This window comes from Sorghum bicolor, chromosome 8 (assembly GCF_000003195.3).
Source record: "Sorghum bicolor cultivar BTx623 chromosome 8, Sorghum_bicolor_NCBIv3, whole genome shotgun sequence".
NCBI classification, from domain to species: Eukaryota; Viridiplantae; Streptophyta; class Magnoliopsida; order Poales; family Poaceae; genus Sorghum; species Sorghum bicolor.
In genome coordinates, this window is record NC_012877.2 from 7,110,872 (window position 1) to 7,126,935 (window position 16,064).

The following is a 16,064-nucleotide window of genomic DNA, read 5'->3' on the forward strand; positions in this document are numbered from 1 at the left end:
AGAGAGCCTGCATGTTTAGTATCTTGTGAAACAACAGTTGTAGCTCTTTGACCATCGGCAAGGCTTCTTTGTTCTTTCTCATAGTTCAGAGGTTGCATTATGTCCAGAACATGTCATTTTCAGATATAGCAAGCTACTGCTCCATTTTCAGAAAACTGCTCCATGGTAGTTGTTGGAAGATGAAGGCCTATCATACACGATGTAATACCGTAGTGAAGTCTCGACTATTCTATGGTCAGATCATTTAGATGCCACATCTCCTTCCCAAATATGGACTACCAAGGTACAACTCTCACCAAAGCCAAGAGGCAAAGAAGTGTTTAGGCAGATACATGTGTCGTGTGATAGCTTTTTTTCCTAAACAATGTGTTATCAAAAGTGTATTAATACTAATTTAATGACCAAATTAGGATTTGAACTACTAAGAATGCCCTGGAATTGTACAACACTATTGGTCAAACAATATTTTTTTTATTTATGTGTCTAAAATTCCTTTTCTCGTATCGGTGTATATTTCATAAAATCCAATTGTACTTTTTTTTGGAAATTAGGATACATTTATTTGTTCCAGAGATTAGTTTTGCTTCAAGTTAACTTATAGTTGGATTCTATATATGTCCACTTCTTTTTGTGTTCATATCAGAGTTCTCAATGCATGATTGCTTGCAGGGTAAATCAAAGTTAGAAAGGAGCCATCATATCAGGGTTCTGGAAGGTGTGTCCCTCCTACTTCTTAGGGCTATTGAGGCCTTGTTTAGTTCTCTGAGTGAAAAGTTTTCGGGGGATTGTAGCATTTTCAATTGTATACATTTGATAATTATTGTCTAACCATGGACTAATTAGGTTCAAAAAATTCGTATCACAAATTATAGGATAGGTTCAAAAGATTTGTATCACAAAATATAGGCAAACTATACAATTAGTTATTTTTTATCTATATTTAATGCTCCATGCATGTGCCACAAATTCGATGTGACATAAAATCTTGAATTTTTTTTGAATTTTGGGTCAAATTAAACAAGGCCAGAGCATTCTAAGAAGCTAAACCCTTCGAGAACACTGCTAGATGGAAAGTAGTTTTTCACATGTCATGTTTTATACACAAGCACTTTGTGTCTGTATTAATTTTATGAACTCTGTTTTTTTATTAAATATCACTTTAATGTTGATTTTTAATTTCGTAGTATTATTATCTTATCATGCGATACATATGGATTTAGTACAAAAGTCTAACTGTCCCGTAGCAACGCACGGGTATGCTACCTAGTGTATATATATATATATATATATATATATATATATATATATATATATATGGAGACTCAGAGGTTTTTCTCGACTCGTGTGTAGGGTTGTCTTACGTCGCAAATCAAATTTTATACACACACGTCACAATTATTATTTTAGGTCATATTGGCATAACTCCGCTTCACAAATAGAGTTGTTTTAGCTTCAACTCCACGAGCAGATCTACTGATGAAGGTGAAGTTAGGTAAACTTTTTGAAACCATGCTCTTTCAACTTAGACCTCTGCCTCCATGCAGCAGAGCAAGTTGAAGCACGGAGAAGCAGCCCTTGTTAGTAGCTATCCTACGGTGTTTTACTTTCAAAATGCAGCAAGAGCTGAGTTAAAGTGCAGCCAAATGGGGCCTAACAATTCTCGATTTTATCCCAAACCAATCCCTTGGGGGAGCATGTTTTAAGAAGTTTTTTTACATGTGAAGATGTTTCAAAAATACACGTTTTGCATAAAATAGTTCTAAACAGCTCATAAACCTATTGAAGAAGTTCTTAAACAGTGGTAGAGAAACGAGGAGGCTAAGGCTAAGCGTAGATTGAAAACTTTATTCTCGGAGTTTTCTAGGGACTAGATGACGTTTCTAGTGGAGATTATTGTAAGGCCTTGTTTAGTTCTAAAAAATTTTGGAAAATCGACACTATAACACTTTCGTTTGTATTTGACAAATATCATTTAATCATGGACTAACTAGGCTCAAAAGTTTCGTTTCGTCAATTCCGACCAAATTGTGCAATTAGTTTTTATTTTCGTCTATATTTAATACTCTATGCATGTGTCTAAAGATTCGATGTGACGGGGAATCTGAAAAATTTTGTAAAATTTTTTAGGAACTAAACAAGGCCTAAGAATGCTCCTAATGGTTAGGTTCTGTTTTTTTTTGGCAACTATAAACATCCCATCATAGTGCCCAACAAGCCTTGACGATAGCCTTGATCGCCCGAGGTGGAAGGTCTATGGCCATAGCCAAGTACGTATACCAGCATAGACTTTGCATATATTGACCAATATCCTTCTGCTAGCCCCTTTTAACAAATCCACTTTTTCTAGCTTGAGAGTTGATCGACAATCCTACAAATAATAGGGTGATGAAATTGGGTTTCTACCACTCTAATGTCCCATGACTAAAAATTTGGTGTTTCGCTTATTTCAACAAGTCGTGGATCAATCTAATTAATAACTCAAACAAATAGAACTCAGCTTGCAAGCCTGTTTATTTAGCTGATAAACCATGACTTAAAGTACTGTTCACTGATTTATTATTATTGTTCACTGATTTATTGTGAGAGAAAAATACTGTTGAATAATTGATAGATTCGACGAACAAGAGAACAGGAGATTGCTCGTACAAAATCTATCGAGCCACTGGCGGCAGGTGGTGGGGCTCCTCCTGCTGCCTGCTGCTGACACATTAGATGCTACCGCGCAGGAGCATGAGCATGCAAAAAAGCATGAGCATGAGCTAGCTGCTGGCTGCTGCTGACACATTAACGAACGAGCATGAGCATGTGAAGCGATCTAGCTAGGATAATATGATTTTATTTTAGCACGATCAAGTAGCCCAGACTCTATAAAATTACTTGCTCCGCCACTGTATCGAGCCATGCATCAAACGGCTAAAACCTCCACAAGTTTCACCTGATAAACATTTTTTTCTATATATTTTCGATGGGGTGGGCTTTTGAATGGCTGAGATAACTAGAGGTAGTGTCTAGTTGGATGATGACAACGAAAAAGCAACCCTGTAGCACACAGACAGAAACCTCATATATTATGGTACGTACGGCTAATATGCGGCAACGGAGTAGGTTGGGATGTGGTCGAGAGATCAAACACAACACCGGAGTAATTAAGCAAAATGGTTGGAGGTGGCAATGAAAGCGGTACACATCCAGTACTGATCCAACTGCCAAGAAAGAAAGAACAATATATATACGTACGTGTCGACTGAGGTTTAAGGAAACCATAATCGACTCGCATCTAGTCCTCAAGTACTTCTATATGCTACGTATACTGAATCAGGTCAAGTCCGTTTACTTGTCTGAAAAGTCATATCTAAAAGTATTATTCACTAATTTATTGAGAAATTATAAAACAAGTGAACGGACTCGGCCCATGGAGTTGCTATGCTAGTCAGCTAATGAGGTTGTCGACCTCGCGCTGCTGGTACTACGGACGAAGCGCGCAGCACGCACAAGTGGGTCTCTCGAGGATGAGCCGCGCGCGCTAATTTCAATCGTTCACACGATCGATCTGATCCATCGTACGTTGTCGTCTATACGTAGGGGTACACACGTGTAATTGAACACGGTAACCTTGACGGCGATCGATCGATGCCCACGGGGCCGCGCGCCGCCGCCGGGGACGCCGGCCGGGTGGACGACGGAGAAGCAGCGGTGCATGTGAACCACGTAAAAACGAGAGCTCAGCTCTCGGCGGGTGACCCGACGACGTACGACGTGGTGAGGCCGGCAGCCCCGTGGTTTCGTGTGGCTGGCAGCCTCCCATATATCGTCTTCCCCGGCCCCATCGGTGGTTTTGGGCCGCACAGGCATGGTGCACTGCCACGGGACCACGTTGCCGCCTTTCTTGCACCGCGCAAAGGCTAGCTTTCAGCACCTTGCTGCTGCTGCCGTCGACGTCGCCACGTACTGATAGATAGCTAGTGCTAGTACGACTGGTACGTACTTGGCTGCTTGCCGGTAATTAAGAAATTTGTTGCTTCTCTTTGTCTTTCATATGTACTGATACTACTCTATTATCTAGTGCCACGCTGGCACTAAAAAAGCCGAAACGCATGCATATGTATACGTGCATGAGCTGAGGCCGTACATATCAACAAAAATATATATGGACGATGAGATATATACGCGTCTCCACGGATCACGGATCACTGATTGGCTGCGATGGATTAATGCTTCGTTCCACTAGGGCCTTGTTTAGTTCACTCCGAAATCCAAAAAGTTTCAAGATTCCCTGTCACATCGAATCTTGCGGCACATGCATGAAGCATTAAATATAGACAAAAACAAAAACTAATCACACAGTTTGACTGTAAATCACGAGACGAATCTTCTCATTCTCACTGTTAGGAAGAGCGAAGCAGTGGTTCTACGCTACAAAGGAGAAGAATACTACGTGGGCACTCTGCTCTATGAACTTTCTGGCTAAGTTCTTTCCCATGGGCAAGACCAATGCTCTCCGTGGGAAGATTACAAGTTTTCAGCAACAACATGATGAATCCGTTCCAGAAGCTTGGGAGCGCTTCCAAGACTACATCCTAGAATGTCCCCATCATGGAATGGAGAATTGGCTATTAATGCAGACGTTTTATCATGGGCTCGGCAATAGTGCCCGAGAAACCATGGATGCTGCAGCTGGAGGAGCATTTCTATCACTTACCATATCACAAGCCACAACTCTTGTGGAGAAGATGGTGTCCAACCAAGGCTGGAATGAAGAGAGGACCCAGACACGCAAGAGAGGTGGAGGTATGCATCAGCTCAAGGAGGTAGACATGCTGTCTGCAAAGCTAGACCTGCTCATGAAGAAGCTCGACGATAGAGCTAGAGATAAGAAGGAAGTTATGCACATCTACGACTCTCACATGACTTGTGAGGAGTGTGGAGATACGGAACACTCAGGCAATCACTGCCTTGAGATGCTTGAGGATGTGAACTACATCATCAACAACAACAACAACTACTACTACAACCGTCCTCAACAAAATCAAGGTTGGAATCAACAGAGGCCTAACTACTCAGGTAATTATCAAGGTAACAATTCTTACAACAATAATAATAATTTTTCACCTCTGAGAGAGTTAATGTCTAATCAAGGAAAGCTAATGGATAACCTATCTAAGAAATTGGCATTAAATGATAAAATGCTAGAAAATATAAATAATAGAATGGATAATTTCTCTACTGCCATCAAGAATCAAATTAGCTTTAATAAAACGATTGAATCCCAGTTAAATTAAATAGCTGCTGCTGTTCCTACTACTAACCCCGATATACCATCACAACCGGAAGGATTAGAATCTGCAAATCTTGTAGACATGTTTGATGCAGGGAATTGGAGTAACCCCGTCACTGAAGTTACTACTGATCTTCTGCCGGTCAAGAGAGGTGATCCAGGACGCCCCGTCATCCCGATCGCCATCGGCATGGTGGACATCCCAGAAGCACTCTGCGACTTTGGCTCTAGTGTCAACATTATGCCCAGGGTACTCTATGAAAATTTTTTTACATATCCTTTATTAGAAACAACCATGTGTTTGCAGTTTGCAGATTAGGCATTAAGTTTCGCTAAGGGAATATTGAAGAACCTCTGTGTCCGAGTTGGTACCTTGTATGCCCTAGCAGACTTCGTGGTGATAGAGACCGGTAATGATGAGAGGGCACCCATTATCTTAGGGAGGCTATTCTTAAACACCTCGGGAGCTGTCATCTACGTTAGTGCTGCCAAGATCAGTTTGTACATCAAAGGGAGAAAGGAGACATTTTTCTTCAAGAACAAGACTACACAAATCCCAGATCAATCCAGACATGAACCAAGGAAGAGGACCAACAGGAGGAACAGGAACAAGCAAGTGTGGACCGAGTCAGCTAAGATGGTCACTGCAGTGCATGGAGGCCAAGATCATCAACTTAAGTCACCGTGTCTGACCAAGAAGGATGACCCAGGAATGTCAAGCATCTATTGCTCCATAAATGGATATAACTTCTACAAGACGACTTGCGACACCGGATGAGGCATCAACATAATGGCCGCAGTCACCTATCGACTCTTGTTCGGAGCCATGCCCCTAAAACCAACATACATTCAGCTCCAGATGGCAGATCAGACATTTCGAGAAGTTAAAGGAATAGTAATTGATGTCCCTATCAAAATAGACGATCATTTCGTCTACACAGACTTTCAGGTTATTGACATGGGAGAAGACGAATACAATCCACCCATTATCCTTGGTAGACCGTTCCTCAGCACCGTTAAAGCAATCATCTACATTGGAACTGGAGAAGTCCATATGCACTTCCTCTCAGAGAAGGTACGCCGCTATTTTACTGACCCTAACTATATCGTTGAAGACTCTAAGCAGGTCACGAAACGACGCAACCGCAACCAGAGGAGGGAGATCATCAAGGATGGATGGGCAGACTATGAAGGAGAAGTAGTAAGGTCAGAAGACGTACAGTTTAAACACAATTATCCAGAGGAGACTGTAGCACCGAGTCATGTGTGGAAAGAGAAAATAACTATACATGAAGAAGAGGCGCCGCCAGAAGTACCGACTCCGCCATCCAATGAATCCCAGGACAACTGAAGAAAACGGAGAGTCCCGTTCGGAGGACTTAAAAAACACCGAACGCCTTGCCAAGAGGTAAACTTGGTAGTTATCCTTTCTCTTTCTATTATCTAAAATAGTTCACTTAGTTAATTATGTTCATACTATCCTAAAAAGAAAATAAAAATGTTAAAAAACAGTAAGCCCCATGTGAGTATACGAGTGGCATAAAACCCATAAGTACATTCACTGTGGTGGCATAAAAATAAAATAAATATTTTTTATGCTTTATAAAATGAAAATATAAAAATAGAGAGTAACATTTATTGAGGAGTCTCAACATGATGAAGGCTAGATATTTATGCTAACACTTAATCAGTTCCACAAAGCTTTGTTGTCTATTTGAGCTCCACAGAATTCAAGAATCAAGAAGACTAGCAGACGGAGGACATTTTAATCGCTGTCAGAATGCTGCTGACTTTCAAATACACCTCTGCCACCTGCTAGCTACATCAAGATAAATCACGTCAAAATTCAGCTTGGGGGAGAGCAACCCCATTTATCCCGATAAGTATTTCTATCTATCTTTATATTTATACTATATTAAAATATAAATATACATAACTATGAAAAAAACCAAATAAAGAGTTTTTGCCTATATATATATATATATATCTTTTGCTTAGTGTGTTTAATAAATAAATAAAGTGGCTATGCTAAACTGTATCTAAATAAAACTCTAGCATGGATATGATGAATAGTTGCTCTGCCTAATTTTTAAAATTTGAGTTCTCTCTCAAGTTTAGACATAACTGTTATAATTTAAAGCTTGCTCTAAACCTAAACTTGTGGGAAGAAAACTTGATCTGAAGTCTAAGTTGTTAACGGATATGATATGGGAAGGTTGAGCTCTTGTTTATCTGTTCCTAGAGATGCTAGAATTCTGGAGAATTTTATCTTTGAAAATCTTTAAAATAGCACATGATGAGTTCCTGTATGATGAGAGTTTAAATTCCTACCACAATCATATATACATGCTTGCTAGATTTTGAGCCACACATTTACTTTTTATGAGCATTGAGTGTGGTCAAGCTGTGTAGACCCTTAGGAGCTTGTCATGTGGTTAAATCAAGATTCACTTGCACGTTCATTCACACATGCTGCTTCTACTCCGGAAGTACCATCCACATATATCCACCCATTTCCATCTCCAGAACCACCCAAAAATATTCTACTCCTAATCCGGGAGAGAATGGCCAAAAATATTTATGTTTCCCCTGTGAAATAAATGCTCAAGTTATCTTGTTACTACCACTTGCTACATTATCTCAAGAGATGAGTGCTCTAAAAAAAGAATACGAGAAAATAAAAAGGGGCAAGTGCCCGGAACCTCGAAAGAAAAGAAAAAGTGAGACGAGAGGTAAAAATAGACAAGTGTCCGACAGCAGAATTAGGGGTACAAAATACCCACCTGAGAGAAAAGAAAAAGAAGAGCATCTCATTCTCCTCAAAAAGTTTCAAAAGAGCAAGAAAGGTATGTATCCCCTCAAAGAGCAAAAGTAGAATTAGACTTCCACCATTGTTATCACCATACACCATTCATTCGCCACACATGCACATCTTGATTTGACTTATTGGCTTGTTTCTTTAGATCCATGGTTTGACTATACAATAAATGTCTTGTGAGTATGTATATTTTATCTCCCACCTATGAGCTCCAGATATCAAAGCCTTATTAGAGTAGGGTGAGAGAGAAGGTAATGTCACTATGCCTTATACCATAAATACCACATATCTTGAGAGAAGGCATATACCATCACTGCCTTGGTAAGGATCCAGAAATACCACAAAAGAGAGATATGAGAGAGTCATACAAGGAATCTCTGAGTTTTATTTGAAAATCTGCAAAAACTCCAGAGCTATAGCTGATCAAGAATAAGAGACATGGCACTTGACTAGACTGTTCTATCTTTTAACTACTCAAGACAGAAGTGACGGTTACAAGTCCCATGGTGAAAGGTAAAATGAATAAGTTTTAAGTCTTGGCAGTTTACTCTAACTTAGAGATGAGATCTTATTTAAAAAGCATGTGTACCGTCAACTTTTAAAGGTATTGCAACAACTTCTAATCCATCACAGAGTCTATCCTTGCTCAGGGACGAGCAAGAGGTAAGCTTGGGGGAGTTTGTTGACGGTCCTTAAGTATTAAATTTAATTAACAAATAAACAAAGAAAAGGATCCAAATGAAATCAACATCTAGACTTAGGGTTTTATCTCACAGAATTCCACGAGTTTTGGTGTTTGTCTATTTCTGCAAGGGGTTATCAGGAAATAAGGAAGAAAGGCCCACACGTTGGGATTACATAGAGATATTAACGTATCGCGCAATTATCTTACATCTAGAAGACTCCAGAAGCCACAGAAAGGAAGCGGAGGCCGAACAGGGCCAGACACTAGGCGCCCGCCCAGTTGACCGAGGCGCCCGCCCCCTCCTGGAGTCCAAACAGGACTCTCTTTCGGGAAAGATCTCCACCGACCTAAAGGATCAAGGATAACCGTTCAATCAATGTCGGTTTGATCCAACGGCCCATATTCACTTGAAGGGACTATAAAACCACACCCCCTGGTCCCTGGAGGAGAGAGCCTCTCAACCCTAATTCATTATTCCTCAAGGGAGAAGAAGCCTCTGATCAAGCCTAGAGCCACCACATCAATTAGACATCTAGATTAGCATAGCTACATAGGATTAGAACTAGAAGGAGTCAATCTTCGATTGGTTTCCGGATCTGTCAAGAGGATTCTTGGTAATTCTCTAATTGTTCTTCTAATTGTTCTCTAATCATCTTTGTTCTTCAATATTATGAATATGACTTTGTTCTACTTCAATGTATTGCTTATGACTTTGCTCTACTTGCTTATATTCAAGATTATATTGTTCTTAGTTTATCATAGTTATATACTTGGCTTAGTTAGATTGGATCTATATATATGTTTTGGATCGTATAGCGTTTATCCAACGGATCCATGGGTAAATGATAGATATTGTGTAGGCGTGGTGCTTACACCTTATTTATCTGCAATTGTACCCAATATACCAGATCGTGGGGTGGTTCGTGATAGTGACAGCTTCATTGATTCTTATATAGTCCCCCTCTCGTGTATTGGGCTGACAGAGCAATATTATTATAGGGGAGTGATTGCTATGTTTCTCATTTACCTTGCTAATATCACTATGCATGGGCGTAGTATTGTCTCACAATGATTGCTAAGTATGCTTGCACTAACTATGATAATGCTAGACTATATGTTGAGAATAACTTAGGAAATATTCTTGTATTTCGTTCTAATTCCATGCTAATGACTTTCTAGAATATCTAATTGAGGTGCTTATCATATTTATTATGTGGCTAGTTATGCTGATCAGATTAATTATCTTTGTCACTATTCATTACATCATATATCTTTTATGTGACACTTACCCCTATATGAGAGAGTTAGATAAATGTTCTCAATTATACATGCAATGATAGATACTCAATTCTCTATTCTATTCTATAATCAACATTGATGGTTACTAATCCCTTCCCAGTGGTAAAAATATAAATAACGATACCTGGAATACTTCCGGTTAAAATGCTACATCGGTATTAATCTGTGCGCTTGCAGATCCCATTCATTATTTATTTAGAAGAGCAATTGCATATTTCAATACCGCGTCTCTCATGTCATGCTAGGGATGACAACTTGGCTTAAGTGGTATGAGGGATAGGTTTGGCATTTTTGGCACCGTTATCAGAATTAGAAAACTAAGTCTACTTTTGGTAATGATGTTAAGAATACCCAACAGTCGTTAACGAATATGATATGGAAAGGTTGAGCTGCTGTTTATTTGTTCCTAGAGATGCTAGAATTCTGAAGAATTTTATCTTTGAAAAATCTTTAAAATAAGACATGATGAGTTCCTGTATGATGAGAGTTTAAATTCCTACCACAGCCATACATACATGCTTATTAGACTTTGAGCCATATATTTACTTTTACTGCTTATGAGCATTGAGTGTGGTCAAGCTGTGTAGACTCTTAGGAGCTTGTCATGCGGTTAAAATCAAGATTCACTTGCACGTTCACTCACAAATGCTGCTTCTACTCCGAAAGTACGCATCCACATATATCCACTCATTTCCATCTCCAGAGCCACCTAAAAGTATTCTTCTCCTAATCCGGGAGAGAATAGCCAAAAACATTCTCTTATTTCTATTTTTCCATGTGAAATAAATGCTCGAGTTATCTTGGTTACTACCACTTGCTATATTATTTCAGGAGATGAGTGCTCTCTAAAAAGAAAAAAAGAAAAAAAGAAAAATATACGAGGAAATAAAAAGGGGCAAGTGCTCGAAACATCGAAAGAAAAGAAAAAGTGAGACGAGAGGTAAAAATGTACAAGTGTCCGATAGTAGAATTAGGGGAACAAGATACCCACCTGAGAGAAAAAAAATATATAGAGCATCTCATTCTCCTCAAAAAGCTTTATAGTGCAAGAAAGGTAAGTATCCCATTAAAAGAGCAAAAGTAGAATTAGACTTTCACCATTGTTATCACCATCATCACCATACACCATTCACTCGCCACACATGCACATCTTGATTTGACTTATTGACTTGTTCTTCTGGATCTATGGTTTGACTATGCAATAAATGTCTTGTAAGTATGTATTATCTGTCTCCCACCTATGAGCTCCAGATATCAAAACCTTATTAGAGTAGGGTGAGAGAGAGGGCAATATCACTATGCCTCATACCAAAAATACCGCATACTTTGAGAGAAGGCATATACCATTACTGCCTTAGAAAGGATCCAGAAATACCACAAAAGAGAGATTTGAGAGAGTCATACAAGGAATCTCTGAGTTTTATTTGAAAATCTGCAAAAACTCCAGAGCTATAGCTGATCAAAGAACAAGAGACATGGCGCTTGACTTGACCGTTCAATCTTTTAACTGCTCAAGACACAAGTGACGGTTGCAAGCCCCATGGTGAAAGGTAAAATGAGTAAGTTTTAAGTCTTAACGGTTGCAAGCCCCGGGAGGTTATCCAGAGTATTGTATTTATATTTTTACCACTGGGAGAAAGTGTGCATCTGACTAACTAAATCTATTCCTACTACCCTTTAGGCTACAAAGAATGTTTCTCGATGTGAGCGATGTATAGAGAAGACTGCAGCTGTAGTCTCGTTCTAACCTTGGTAAGGATGATCTACTGTTCTATTGGGGAAGCTTACGGAATCTAGACACCACAAAAGGATGTTCGACCTGCACCTATAAACCCTATCCTTCCTGCTAACGAGATATGGGCTTCAAAGGTAACTCGGAAATGTCACGTTCCTCGCTACTACCACGGTCCAGCTAGTCAGGGGATATCTATGAGTACCCTAGCCCAAACACCACGTTTACGCTAGAAATGATTACTCTAAACTCAACCGGAAGAGATTAAAGTAAACTCATAAACCAAAGAACAATAAGAACAAGAACTTACTAGAATTTAGAAGTCGAAATACTGAAGAATCCTAGGAGCAAGCCTCGGGTTAGGAGACTTGATCCCGCAGGTACAACCTCGGAGTAGACACCGACAGGCTGGGCTTTCTCCGATCTACACCTCCACTCTATCTCTCTCAATCTAGTAGAAACTAAAATATCTAATTCTACTCATATTAGATGCAAAGCCTAAAAGAAATTTTATTTAGAGGAGAGGAATTCCTTCGAGGGCACCTCTCAACTCTATGATGAACTTGTTCTCCTCCAGGGGCCAAGGGGTCTGCTTATATATTCCTCCTCCTTTGTGCCTTTTTGGTTCAGCAGGCAATGTGGTACTAAACTTTCCACCATATCTCATTAAAATGCACATAGGCCTTAATGGACCAAAATCTGATTTGGGCCCAATTAATCCCGTAGCTCTTTTATGTGCAGTTCTTCTTATTAATATCTCTTGATTCCGAACTCCAAATATAGCAAATAATATATGCATTTCGATCAGCTCGCCGAGATCTTTGTAATGGTGTACTCCATTCTGTGATTGGTGCTTGTACCAGGGCGGGCGCCCAAGGGGGGAGGGCGGGCGTTCCGGTGGCTTCTGGAGTCTTCGAGATGATAGAAAATTGCGCGGCACGTTAATATCTCTATGTAAATCTAACGCGTGGGCCTTTCTTCCATATTTCCTGATAACCCCCTGCAGAAATAGACAAACACCAAAACTCATGGAATTCTGTCAGATAAAACCCTAAGTCTGGGTGTTGGTTGCATTTGGATCCTTTTCTTTATTTATTTGATGATTATATTTGGTACTTAAGGACCATCAACAAACTCCCCCAAGCTTACCTCTTGCTCGTCCCTGAGCAAGGATGGACTCAAGAGTTTCTGCAGTGGTTTCATGCCATAAAGGTGCACATGCGTTCAAACAAGATCTCGTCTCTGAGTTAGAGTAAACTGTTAAGACTTAAAACTTACTCATTTTACCTTTCACCATGGGGCTTGTAACCGTCACTTGTGTCTTGAGCAGTTAAAAGATAGAACGGTCAAGTCAAGCGCCATGTCTCTTATTCTTGATCAGCTATAGCTCTGGAGTTTTTACAGATTTTTAAATAAAACTTAGATTCCTTGTATGACTCTCTCAAATCTTTCTTTTGTGGTATTTCTGGATCCTTACCAAGGCAGTGATGGTATATGCCTTCTGTGGGGGTATAAACCCCTATACCCTTACGGCTAGACTTGGGCCAGGAGGCTTGGCCCATCATGAGACACTTCGAGGCTTGATCCAACTGTTCGGAGTCTCGCACAAGGAAACAAAACGTAGAGATCAAGCAGAATTCTAGTCGGTTAGAATAGGAATTGATATCATGCTATCTATGACAATTGTAACCGACTAGGATTAGTTTCCTGATTTGTAACCCTACCCTCTGGACTATATAAGGAGAGGCAAGGGACCCCCTAGACAATTCATCTCATCTCAACACAATCCAATACAATCAGACGCAGGACGTAGGTATTACGCCCACACGGCGGCCGAACCTGGATAAAAACCTTGTTCGTGTCTTGCGTCACCATCAAGTTCGTAGCTTGCGCACCGTCTACCAATAAACTACTACCGTGGGTATACCCCAAGGTAGACTGCCGACTAGCTTTCGTCGACACCTTCTCTCAAAGTATGTGGTATTTGTGGTACGAGGCATAGTGACATTGCTTTCTCTCTCATCCTACTCTAATAAGGTTTTGATATCTGGAGCTCATAGGTGGGAGACAGATAATACATACTTACAAGACATTTATTGCATAGTCAAACCATGGATCTAGAAGAACAAGTCAATAAGTCAAATCAAGATGTGCATGTGTGGCGAGTGAATGGTGTATGGTGATGATGGTGATAACAATGGTGGAAGTCTAATTCTACTTTTGCTCTTTTTAGGGGATACATACCTTTCTTGCACTTTGAAGCTTTTTGAGGAGAATGAGATGCTCTATATTTTTTTCTTTTCTCTCAGGTGGGTATCTTGTACCCCTAATTCTACTGTCGGACACTTGTCCATTTTTACCTCTCGTCTCACTTTTTCTTTTCTTTGAGGTTCCGGGCACTTGCCCCTTTTTATTTCCTCGTATTCACTTTTTTTTCTTCTCTCTCTTTTTTTAGAGTACTCATCTCAAATAATATAGCAAGCAGTAGTAACCAAAATATCTCGAGCATTTATTCCACAGGGAATAACAGGGATAGGATAATGTTTTCGGCTATTCTCTCCCGGATTAGGAGTAGAATACTTTTGGGTGGCTCTAGAGATGGAAATGAGTGGATATATGTGGATGCGTACTTCTGGAGTAGAAGTAGCATGTGTGAGTGAACGTGCATATGAATTTTGATTTTAACCGCATGACAAGCTCCTAAGGGTCTACACAGCTTGACCACACTCAATGCTCATAAGCAGTAAAAAGTAAATGTATGGTTCATAGTCTAATAAGCTTGTATATATGGCTGTGGTAGGATTTTAAACTCTCATCATACAGGAACTCATCATGCAACATTTAAAGATTTTCAAAGATAAAATTCTCCAGAATTCTAGCATCTCTAGAAACAGATAAATAACAGCTCAACCTTCCCATATCATATCTGTTAACGACTTAGACTTTTGATCAGGTACTCTTCCCGCAATTTCATGTTTAGAGCAAGCTTTAAATTATAACAGTTATGCCTAAACTTGAGAGAGAGCTCAAATTTGAAAACTAGGTACTTGGCAGAGCAACTATTCATCATATCCATGTAAGAGTTTATCATTGAAGTTCAGTTTGGCATAGACACTTTATTTATTTATTTAGCAAACTAAGCAAAGATATATATAAGCACAAAAATCTTTATTTGGGTTTTTATGATTATGCATCTTTTTATTATTTGAGTAAAGTATAAACGCGAGTAGAAACACTTAGCTGGATAAATGGGGGTGCTCTCCCCCAAGCTGGATTTTGACATAATTTCTTCTGATATAGCTAGCAGGTGACGGAGGTGTATTTGAATGTTGGCAGCACCCTGACAGCGATTAGGATGTCCTCCGTCTGCTAGTCTTCTTTGATCCTTGAATTCTGTAGAGCTCAAATAGACAACAAAGCTTTGTGGAATTGGTTAAGTGTTAGCATAAAATCTCTTAGCCGTAATCATGTTGAGCTTCCTCTAAGAAATATTACTCTCTTTGGTAGGATCATAAATTTATTTTTATATTTTTATTTTTATAGGACATGAATATATTTATTTTATTTTTATGCCACCACAGTGAATGTACTTATGGGTTTTATGCCATGAGCATACTCATATGGGGCTTACTATTTTTAATATTTTTATTTTCTTTTCAAGATAGCATGAACCTGATTAACTAAGCAAACTATTTTAAATAATTGAAAGGAAAAGGATAACTACCAAGTTTACCGCTTGGCAAGGCGTTCGGTGTTTTTAAGTCCTCTGAACGGCACTCTCCGTTTTCTCAGTCGTCCTGTGATTCGCTAGATGGGGTAGTCGGTGGTTCCGGCGGCACCTCCTCTTCGTGTATAACTATCTTCTCTTTCTGATTCGGTGCTACGGTCTCCTCAGGACAGTTCTGTTCAAGCTGTATGTCTTCAGACCTTACCACTTCTCCTTTGTAGTCTGCCCATCCGTCCTTGATGATTTGCCTTCTCTGGTTGCGGTTGCATCGTCTTCTTCTTGTCCTGACCTGCTTAGAGTCTTCAACTATATAGTTAGGGTCAGTAAAATAGCGGTGTACCTTTTTAGAGGGAAGTGCATGTGGACTTCTCCAGTTCCAATGTAGATGATTGCTTTAACGGTGCCGAGGAACGGTCTCTCAAGGATGATGGGTGGATCATACTTGTCTTCTCCTATGTCAATAACCTTCAACCTTTCGGAATATCTGATCTGCCATCTGGAGCTGGGTCATCCTTTTTGGTCAAAAAC